We start from the raw sequence: 10146 nt of genomic DNA on the forward strand, positions 1-10146 counted from the left end.
GCATAAGAACTTCAGACTTTACAATAAATATTTTTTTTTTTTTTCCGTGAACTCATTATCAAAAATAGGGCTATCACTAACGATTATTTTGGTAATTGGATAAAGTTAATTTGATGATTAATCGTGTAAACAGATTTTTTTTTTTTTTTTTATGGATAAAAATAGACCTAAGTAAAGACCAAAGCCTTTAAAATGAGGCAATAATATTTGGTTCAAATAAAGTATCAAGAAACAAGTAGCCTTAATCATATGGTTATATGGATATACATTATGTATTCTTTCTTTCTTTATTTTATTTTGAACAAAAAACTAAACACAATAAAATATAAAAATATAATAAGTGTGTTACATCTTACAACATACAGAAGGAAAAAACAATATCTAAGTGTAATAATCAATAATTGTCCAAAAAGGAGCGGGATGAAGCAAAAGCTTGTTATTTTTTCCCACCCCTTTCACAACTCTAAATAGTTACAGTATATATTATAGCTATTTCAGACAGGACCACTTTGGCAAGTTACTTGAGTTTATTGAACATAATTATCTTTGGCGGTATGGTTCCTTATGGGGGTTCTTGCTCCAAAATTAATTGAACATACAAGAGCATTAACATTAACCCCCGGGCCCGGAACCATCAGCTTGGAAATACATAGACAATTAAGACACTTAGTAATGTATTTAAAGCGAACATGGTATCATGTAGATCTACATATATCTATATGGCAGTTGGACGTCTATACTGTAGCTTGGTTATGAGGATGAGTGTCTCTCGGCAGTGAGGTCCATGCCAGCCGGGACTTGAAAGCCTTAGAGATCCGAAACAACTAACGCTGCGCTCGATATATTTTGATATATATTATATATTCATAGCAAGATAACAAATATACATTCATTTTAAAAACCAACCAAATTTTTACATTTTACACCAAACAATCCATCAACCTATAATCACCAATCTAAATGTATTGTAGCAAGTCCAAAGAGTGTTTTATGTTCTGTTCAGATAAATCTAAGTGATGTATGTTCTTTTCTTATGTTATGGTTCAGCTTGTGTGGGGCTTTAAGGGGTGGGAGATTCTCTTGAAAGTAGAGCCTGCGTGGTGTTGTGTGGGCGGGGTTCTGGGGGAAAATGTTCGGAAGTTGTTTCGATGTCTGTGAGGCAAGAGCATCGGCCAAACAGGTGCTCACCTGAATAAAAGAAGACTAAGCTGTTAAGTGAGTTTCATCTTTTCCTCCGTTCGTTACAGTATTATAACAAATACCTTTTGTCACACTTTACAGCAGATCAAATGTTTTTTAATCTTTAATATTTGGCCACTTCTTTATAGTAGAAATGCTACAGCCACTGTAATTTCTTGAACAAGAATATGTGGACATCAAAACATGCAAACTCAGTGTAAGGGTTTAAACTTTTATTTTGGAATCGTGATGAACAAAAATTCACATTTTTAGAACCATAAGTCTTCTAATTATTTTTGGTCTTAATTTTCTTTTCTGTCATACTCAAATTCTTGTTAAAACACATTAGACGTGCGTATTCTGTGAATTTGAACAGTTTGTGTGTGAAATTATATTTATTTTGTCCATCAAAAGTGTGCTTTCACTTTAATTGAGCGTCAGCAGCGCAGCAAAAATAGACTCGGCGCCGAAACCCCGCTTCACTGCTGCTCAAGCCTTGTTTACACTGCACGCGTGTGCGGCGCGTTACGGCTCTGGCAAGGTTTTGTTCCGTCCTCTGCGCGGTGTCAACTCACATCAGAAGCATTTCAGAAGCGAAGCGGCTGGATTCGCGAGACCAACGAGATTTGCCTGTCTGATTTTTTTCATGTTTTTAATGGCTAAATTGTTATATTTTATCCGGTTTTATTGTGTTTATTGCTATGCCATAGGCTACTTTATTTTGCTGTAGCCATACAGATGAAGTTAATACACATAAAATTCCAGTTATGGACAACAAAAACAAAGAAATTTCAAGTTTTTCAACTTCGAATCTTTGTTCGTCAGTTTCTGGCCTCCTACTGATGTGAAATATGAGCAGGAGTTTACACAGGGTGATTATTTTGACTTTATTTTGTATTTGAACTGCGCGTCTTGGACGCGGCATCCGTCAAAAATAGGCGAGGCGCCTATCTTTAGCGAAGAAAATAAACATGTCCCCATCTTTTTCTCATACAACGAGCTTATACTCATTTGCTACATTAGTAGGATTTCTGCGATGCAGAAAACGTGGAGGAAATCACGGAATCCAGTCATAAAATGGATTTTACTGTATAACACGGAATTTGCCATATTTTTGTAGCCTGACGTGGTCATACTCAATTCTAGTCAGAATATGAGTCTGATACTGCTCCATTGGGCTTTGATTATGGGGGCGTATTTCAACCGATCCAGGAAAGACCTCAATTGGATAGACCTACAACCAATCAGAGCTACAGAGTAAGTGACGTATGTTGAGCGACGCATAGTTGTCAACAGAACTCTTCTTAGCGACCATCGGGGCCAGCTGATAAATCAAACTTTTGCCGAATCCTGTAGGAAGGACGGCAAAGACATCTTTCCCATCGACAAATGCCTTGATCGCGGTCCTCTGTTCATCTTTTAAAATTAATGCGCTGTCGATATCTTCTATAACGGACGCGATGGCGGAATCTACACATCTCAGTTCTTCAACAGCCATCATTGTTGCAAACTAATTGACCTTTCGCAAAGACTCGTCCCCCTTAGTTACTGTTGCTTTGTCCGACAAGCCGTGGCGCTGTCACGCCACACAGAGTGGAAAATACATCGCGGAGCAAGGAAACTGACAACACATCGACAGACGAGACAGAGCAGGTTACTTATGATATTAAACAAAGTCCCAGCTTTCAAACTGTGTAGTTATTAAAAAAATTCAAACAATAAAAACCGTTTTTGTGGCTCTTTAATGTGTTGTGACCATGATCGTGACAGATTGCTGTAGCGCCTCAGCTCAAGAGGCTACCGATCATCTCTTCCTACTAGTCCATTTATAGCATCAAATAAACATGAATGAACATGAGAATGAATGTTGTTTCAAACGCGGAAAGACGTCAATATGCACAATTTTTCAAGTTTAACTCCACCGATGTTAATCTTCTAACTCCTGACTGCTTTGTTGGACAAAATGGCGGATGCGGCGTTCTTATTGGTTAGATCGCTTGTCAATCAAACTCCCCAAGCGCTCTTTGATGACGTGGGTGGTTACGTAACCGCAGATAGCCTGTCCATCATCGATTAAAGCCCGCCCTGGCAATTTGATTGGCTCGGCCTTCTGGGAGCCGAGCATAATTAAGGTGCGTTCACGTGGCCTCGTAATTCCTGTAGTTACGAGATTCTAGCTTGTAAAAAGCGTTCACGTCCTCGTAGAGCTCGTAATTACAGCTTGTAAGCTGGGAGTTTTCTGAAAGCTCCCAGATATACCACGTGGCCGCGCTGTACCACCTGACAGCTGTAGATTCATTTAGGCGTCGACAGTGCTGCCATGGAAACGCATAATTCCCAGTTCAAGGACCAAAAGGACGTGAACAGCTCCGAATATAACGTCACGTGTTGTCATTTCAAGATTCCGGTAAATACGAGGTGACGTGAACGCAGCTTTACTCCACAATGGATCGAGTCCAGACCGAACTTCCCGTCCAAAAAATGTTGTGGGCGGGGTTCGGGCTGGCACCCAGGCTAATATTTTTGATGAATAAATAAAAAACAGGTCAGAACACTTATCTAATCGTGATGTAGACTAGTGTCTGTGAATATTAAACTGCAAAAATACCATTTAAATATGATCCTCATATTCTGCATGTTCATTTGATTACCAGAAAAGAAGCCATTGACTGCATAAACCTGCCCCTGTTGGATTGGCAATAGCTTGCTTGCCCTACACAGTTACCTTGTTTATTTTCTTAATTCAAGTTATATATATTGTTCTATTTGTGTTGTAAAGTTATTTGTAATAAGTGAAGTTTACTTTTCAGTGAACTGATGCCAGGCTTATTATGGATAATAAAGTTTATTGATAAATTGTTAAATATCCTGCCTTCATTACAAAAAAATGGGCAAATTGTCTCAAAGAGAATATGTGCCGTAATTGCAGCGTCAGATACCAAAAGCTCAGTCAGTTTTTACTTTCAGTTTCTGTAGTGAATAACAGACTGGAGTTCGAGACTTCTTCATCCACATAACTCTCACATTTTTGAACAAATTGGTTGAGTCAATGATTCAATGGCCCATTCGAAAACACCTGCCTCATTTTTGAATGAATCAGCCATTTAAACAAATAGGCTTGTCCGAGATGCATCTGCGCTGCACAGACCGATCGGCGTATGACATCAAAGTACCGCAAGTGTGTTTGGAGATCATACGACTCCTTATGCCTCCTCTCGTGGTACTTTGATGTCATACGCTGATCAGTCTGCTTAGCACTGATGCATCTCGAACAAGCCTACTGACTACAGTCACTTGCCGCCACCTCCTGGTGGTTCAGTTTCATGTTTAAAAGTATAATTTTCCCAACATTTCTTATTTGTATATTCAAAAATATTTATGAGAATCTCATAACATTATTTAATACAGTTTTAATTTTTCAGGTTAGTCTTTCAGTTTCACTTTAATTTATACAAAAATAAGTTTGTACAGTAATGTAAACGGATTGAATTCTGCAGTGAATTCTAAACAGTAGAAAAGAGCAGAAAATATTGTATAATGCTGCCTGTGGTTTGTGTTTTTGTTTTATGAGTGACAAAGTGTGTTTGTTGGGTGAAACCTCTGCTAGTGTTCTGGAAGAATGAGTTGATTTGAGACATGAATTAAGTGTTTTGGTAGTTTTAGTACATTTTGAAAGTGAAATTAACTGTGCCAAGCTGAAAGTTGGTTAGGAGAAAAAATTAATTTAATTTAATTCTAATTTAACCTTCTAATCTTGTCAGTTAACAGATAATGATTGGGTAAAAAGCATCGGCTGTCAGTCAGGAAAAAAAAAATGCAAAATGAACCTCCCTACTTCACATATTTCAATTGTCAACATAAATTTTGAGATCTGACCTACAAATTCCTTACAGTATGTTTGTGATGGCAAGAAATGGCAAAGAAACCAAACAGGTTTCGCACTTTACCATCTAACAATGAACCAAAGTAATTTTAATAAAATCACTCTTCACTGTTTAAAGTGGTGTTTCTGATCTACTCTGATCACTACCGTACCTCTTAGGCCTACGGTTCAGATATCAACCACGCCTACCTGGGTTAGCCTTCCATTCAGTGCACCACAGTTCGCCCTCAGAGGACAGCTATGCCTGCTATTGCACTCCCACGGCCCACTCTGTTGTGACTGGTTGGCAACCTTGACTTTGTAAAGACCGTCGGGATATCTTTATCAAAATCTATCTTTTTTTAGACAGTCAACTTCTTATACTCCAAAAAGATTCTCACTCTACAACAATAAAGAGACGTAGACAATACTATCAGTGTTTGAGGGCAGTCCTCATTCTCATTTTATTATTTCTTGCAAAGGCAAAAGCTAGATACACCACTCTATAGCAGCTAAGCTGGAAGTTCCATGGGCCAGAATAAACAATTATATTTTAAAGCTTACCATCTTCTCTACTCAATATATGTTCTTCTGTAAAAAATCATGTGTGTTCTTTGATGTTCTGAGGGTTGTGGTCTGGAGCTGGCTTCTGCTTGCTGCTTGCTTGTAAACTCTTTCTATATTCAACAGATCTTCTACACACACTCAAGAGCTCTAAGAGCCCAATTTTTATATTCACTTTTGAAGCACATTTTCCCTTTTCTTATCATGTAAATCTTTATCAAATTGTTTGGAAGAGAACACTCCATTTCTCTTGACATTACCTTAAAGAGATATTTCTGCTTGATTTAACCCATAAAACTTGGCTTTGTTGGTATAAATGTGTAATGGCACCGTGGTCCCGTTAGATAGATAAACAAGTACTCACACACACACACACTCTCACTAAATTAAAAATCATTTATCTCTTGATTGTGATCGTCGGCTTTGCTGCTCACAGGAGGGGATGATGTGTCTTTCTTTGCTTATGACTAAAAAGAAGAAAGAAAAGAAAATATGAAAATATTTGAAACAAACTTTATGCAAGGTCAAGAACACAAACACTTGGCTGACATATTACAAGTACACTTGAGTAGAGCATGTTTTATCATCATAAGCATCATGTGATTAACCAGAGTGTTAGTAATTCAGTTCAAGTTAAGGCTGTTTCACACATTTGAGTATTTACATTAATAATGCATGAACATATTTATACCCTGGCTTTTGAGACTGACCCAGGAGAGGACAAAATCCTGGTTTTTATTTTAATTTTGATTCATTTTTGTCATATTTGGCCATTGTAATTGTTTTGTACAGCACTTTGGGATGCACTAGTTGTATCACAGTTTTTGAAAATTATTATCATTTAAAATATTTGTTAAATACAGTTTAATGTTCTAATACAGTTATATGTTCTTACGTTTATTGTTACATAATAATAATTACATTATACCATAATACTGTTTTGATCTCTTTGCTATGTTTACTATTTACAATTTTCATAATATGATTTTTGGTGAATTGTATTAAAACCAGCTAAGTTTAGTTTGACTCACAAACATAATAATAATAATCATTCATTATAATAATAGTAAACAGAACCCAAAAACAAAACAAAACAAAAAAAACCTTAAATGTTTAATTTGGATGTCGTTTAATGAAACTACTTATTTCAGATTGTTCAGAGAACATTCAAAAGTAATATAATCAAAGTTATACTTTGCAGTTTGATCAGTGATGAATAGGTTGTTTGCAATCACGTGGTTCTGGTGACGCGCGAAATTCCGGTGGAGGGCAAGCAGTGAAAATTAGAATGGAACAGATAGGGAAAAGTCCGTACTGTGCTGGTTTAGAAAGGTATAAACAGAAAATCACAACATATGTTGGACGTGATCCTTATGTTATGAAGAGAAGCGACTTTTCCACTGAATTGAAAGACTTGATTGCCATCGAGAAGGTAGATTTAGAGGATGTGAAGCTGCCGTCTCGCCATGTTCATTTTTGTTTATATCGCGCTGCCTTTCTACTAGTGATGTTATAAAGCCAGTATTTTAATTTTCTGTCATGATTGTGAAAAATGTCGCCATTGTTGGTCATTTATGCTGAATCGAGAATTGTAATCGGAACTCACAATCATTCAGGGAAAAAGACTGGACACGGTGTGTAATACAATTTTCGATTTGGTGAGGGAGGACGACTAGCAAATAATAATGTCACTAAATAAACCCACTGCCTTTCACTCAAAATAATCACAAACTTATCTGAATTTTGTATTTGTTTTTTGTGTAATAATTAATTAACATTGTTTGCGAGTATGACTCACTTGCTGTGAATGATTATAACTTGCACACAGCCACTTCAAAACTGTTCACGAGCTTCTATGGGTTTGATTTTGGTTGTCATTTGTTGAAATAAATACAAAAAATACAGCATGTCGGTGTCTGTCCCCTGAATGTGACCCTCCGATTCTCCTTCGTGGTCATATGGGAAAGTGAATATTTACAAAGGCAACATTAAAACTAGTTACATTTACACGCTTCCAACAAAGAAATGCATCGACTTATGTCAGCTTGTTGAGCACATTTATTTTATTTGGACATTTTCTACCATAAGACGGCTGAAGCAGCAGCGCGTGACACTGTTCTCATGGTAACCAGATCAACATTGTGAACTGAATACTACAAAACTGAAGTGAAAATACCAAATTATAATTAAATAGGATAAAATATCTTCTCCTCCCTGCAAACGATAGCATGAAGAATGTGAATATTTAACCAAGTCAAAATCAAAAGGTAAGCAGTATCCATATTCATTTCAGTATCAGCAGATGCAAAACGCTATAAAAGGCGACAACTTTTAAAGTTTAAAAAATTAAATAAGTTAGGCTATAAAAAACGGTAGGCTATAAGTTATGGAAACGATATAAACACCTTTTGGGTTCTCGATTTTAACGATTTGAGCAACCATAAACAACGCAAAACATACAAATTTTGAGCTTTTGTTAGGATTCCTATAGAAAATTCCCTCCCTGCCCTCCAGATTCATTCGCGCTGCTGCTGTGACGTCATGTGCAAACAATCACCTTCAAGTGGTAAAAGAACGAGTCAATGTATGTTGGCTAGTGAGATTTGCATCACAAATTGCACTCCTGCTTCAGGGTATATAAGGGCAGCATGCGAATTGTAAGAACCGTGGACGAACCAGACAAATGAATCGTTCAGATGATTCTTTCAAAACATAATTCCAGAAACCCAAGCTCAGAGAATCTAATTTTCAGCTCCAGTCCATCTACAGAACACCTGCTAGGTAGTTTTATGGCACCCATGCTTCCTGACTGAAGGAAATGTGGCAAACCTTTAAGCCATTTGTAGCAACCAAATGGTCAAAAAGACAACACAATTTAAGCCACCAGAAGTCTTTGATCTCCAGATCAAAAGAGACAGAGAGACAATGCAGGCCTGTTTTACAGAAAAACCCACAGAGACTGTTTCTACAACTAAAACTGCATCAAATTGTTCCAAACAATTTGAAACGGACTTATCAAACATCTTTCAACTGCATAAATTTTATATCATGTCCACACATGCTACATGTAACCAGTTATATTTTAGAACACCTGCAACTCATGTAACTATTGAATGGTTGAATGAAAGTATTTCTTATTTGATATGCATTTTAATCTCTTCTTCTCCTTTAAATCATGGCTTGAATGAAATCTGTGTAAAATGTATCATATTCCATTTAAATAGAAATCATGTCTAAATGGTACTCTCTGCCAAAGCTGGCAATTCCAGAGACTGGAGATAACGCTTATTTTATGATTGGGTCAGAGTAAAGCCACCTTTGAAACAAGACGATACCTGATTGGCCAGAACTCCTCAAAGAGGTGGGACAAAGAACAAAGACAGAAGAAAAAAAAATTGAAGAAAAAGAAAAGACTAAGCTGACAAAGGATAGACAAGCAGCTCATTCAAGCAATCCAACTTTTACTCACTTTTCGTTTCTTTTACTTATTTTTCCTTCCCATTAAGAGTCTCATGTTCTAAGTTTTTCCGCAAAGGTTAACCATTGTTATTTTGCTAGAAATCATGCTCATCATTTCATTCTCTGTTAAAACTCTTTCTCTATCATTTCCTTTCTTTCTGCAACATGTATGAATGTTTGTGTGTGTGTGCGTGTTTGTGTTAGATTAGTTTGTGTTAGAATAATTAATAAAGTCTCCTGTAAATTTTAAAAGAAAGTGTCTTGTATTATGTGCTTGTAAAATTGAATGTCTTAAACTGTTGATCCTGTTACTGAGCTATTAATTAGTGTTTTCACAATAGTTGGATATTCATATCCGCTACAAGAGCTTATTACGGTCCGAGCAGATGAACGCTGGAAGATTCAGTTGCTTGGTTGTAAACTAAATGACTCTTTATAATTCCCTATAAATTATTTAATTTGAGCTGATTTTGATCCTACAGAATACTGACATTAAGCTTTCGCTTCGGAGCCAAGCGAAAGTTTGTCTCACTCTCCTCTACAATCATCATTGTGGTAAAACGGATCTAGAGGGATCCAGTTCCAGTGTTGGTGGGACAGTGTGTTCCAGCGTCTAAGAAGAAGCGGATCTCATCACACACAGCTTCAGTTTGTGAGAACTGCACTGATGGCCAATGCCACATTTTACTGATTCATTGCAAACGTTTTGGGGAAAGTGAAGAACAAGCTGGGGAATGATAGTGATTCTGCTGCTTTCACACGTCATTACCTTGTTTTTATAGAAGCTTTTAATGCTGACTAATGATAAGTCTAACTAGTGCTGGCAATAATAATAATAATAATAATAAAATAATAATAATAATAAACATTGTTCATCAATCAGTATTTTTTACTTTTAATACTTGAATACATAAAAAAATCAAGAATGTTTGTACTTTTACAAGTAAAACTGAAAATGAAAACTGGAGTGAACATTTATTAGGGTTTCTGTACTTTACTTCATCCTGCACTGGTGTGAACAGGTTCAACATGTGGAAAACTGACTTAATGACACTTGAGTGTGTGTGTGTGTGTGTGTGTGT

The 10146-nt window shown here is 36.6% G+C and overlaps 1 long non-coding RNA gene across 2 annotated transcripts; it reads right to left on the bottom strand.

Annotated features, from left to right (window-relative positions):
• Window positions 1-5474: 5474 nt before the first annotated feature.
• LOC125253352 lies at window positions 5475-9853 on the bottom strand. Of its 2 annotated transcripts, XR_007181416.1 has the most exons (3): window positions 9834-9853; window positions 9556-9677; window positions 5475-6072 (listed from the first exon to the last, which is right to left on the bottom strand). It is a non-coding gene; the product is annotated as an uncharacterized LOC125253352 (long non-coding RNA). The 2 variants fall into 2 exon arrangements; XR_007181415.1 differs by lacking the exon at window positions 9834-9853 and having other exon boundaries at window positions 9556-9827.
• Between the last annotated feature and the right edge of the window lie 293 nt (window positions 9854-10146).

Source organism: Megalobrama amblycephala, linkage group LG18 (assembly GCF_018812025.1).
Source record: "Megalobrama amblycephala isolate DHTTF-2021 linkage group LG18, ASM1881202v1, whole genome shotgun sequence".
Taxonomy (NCBI): domain Eukaryota; kingdom Metazoa; phylum Chordata; class Actinopteri; order Cypriniformes; family Xenocyprididae; genus Megalobrama; species Megalobrama amblycephala.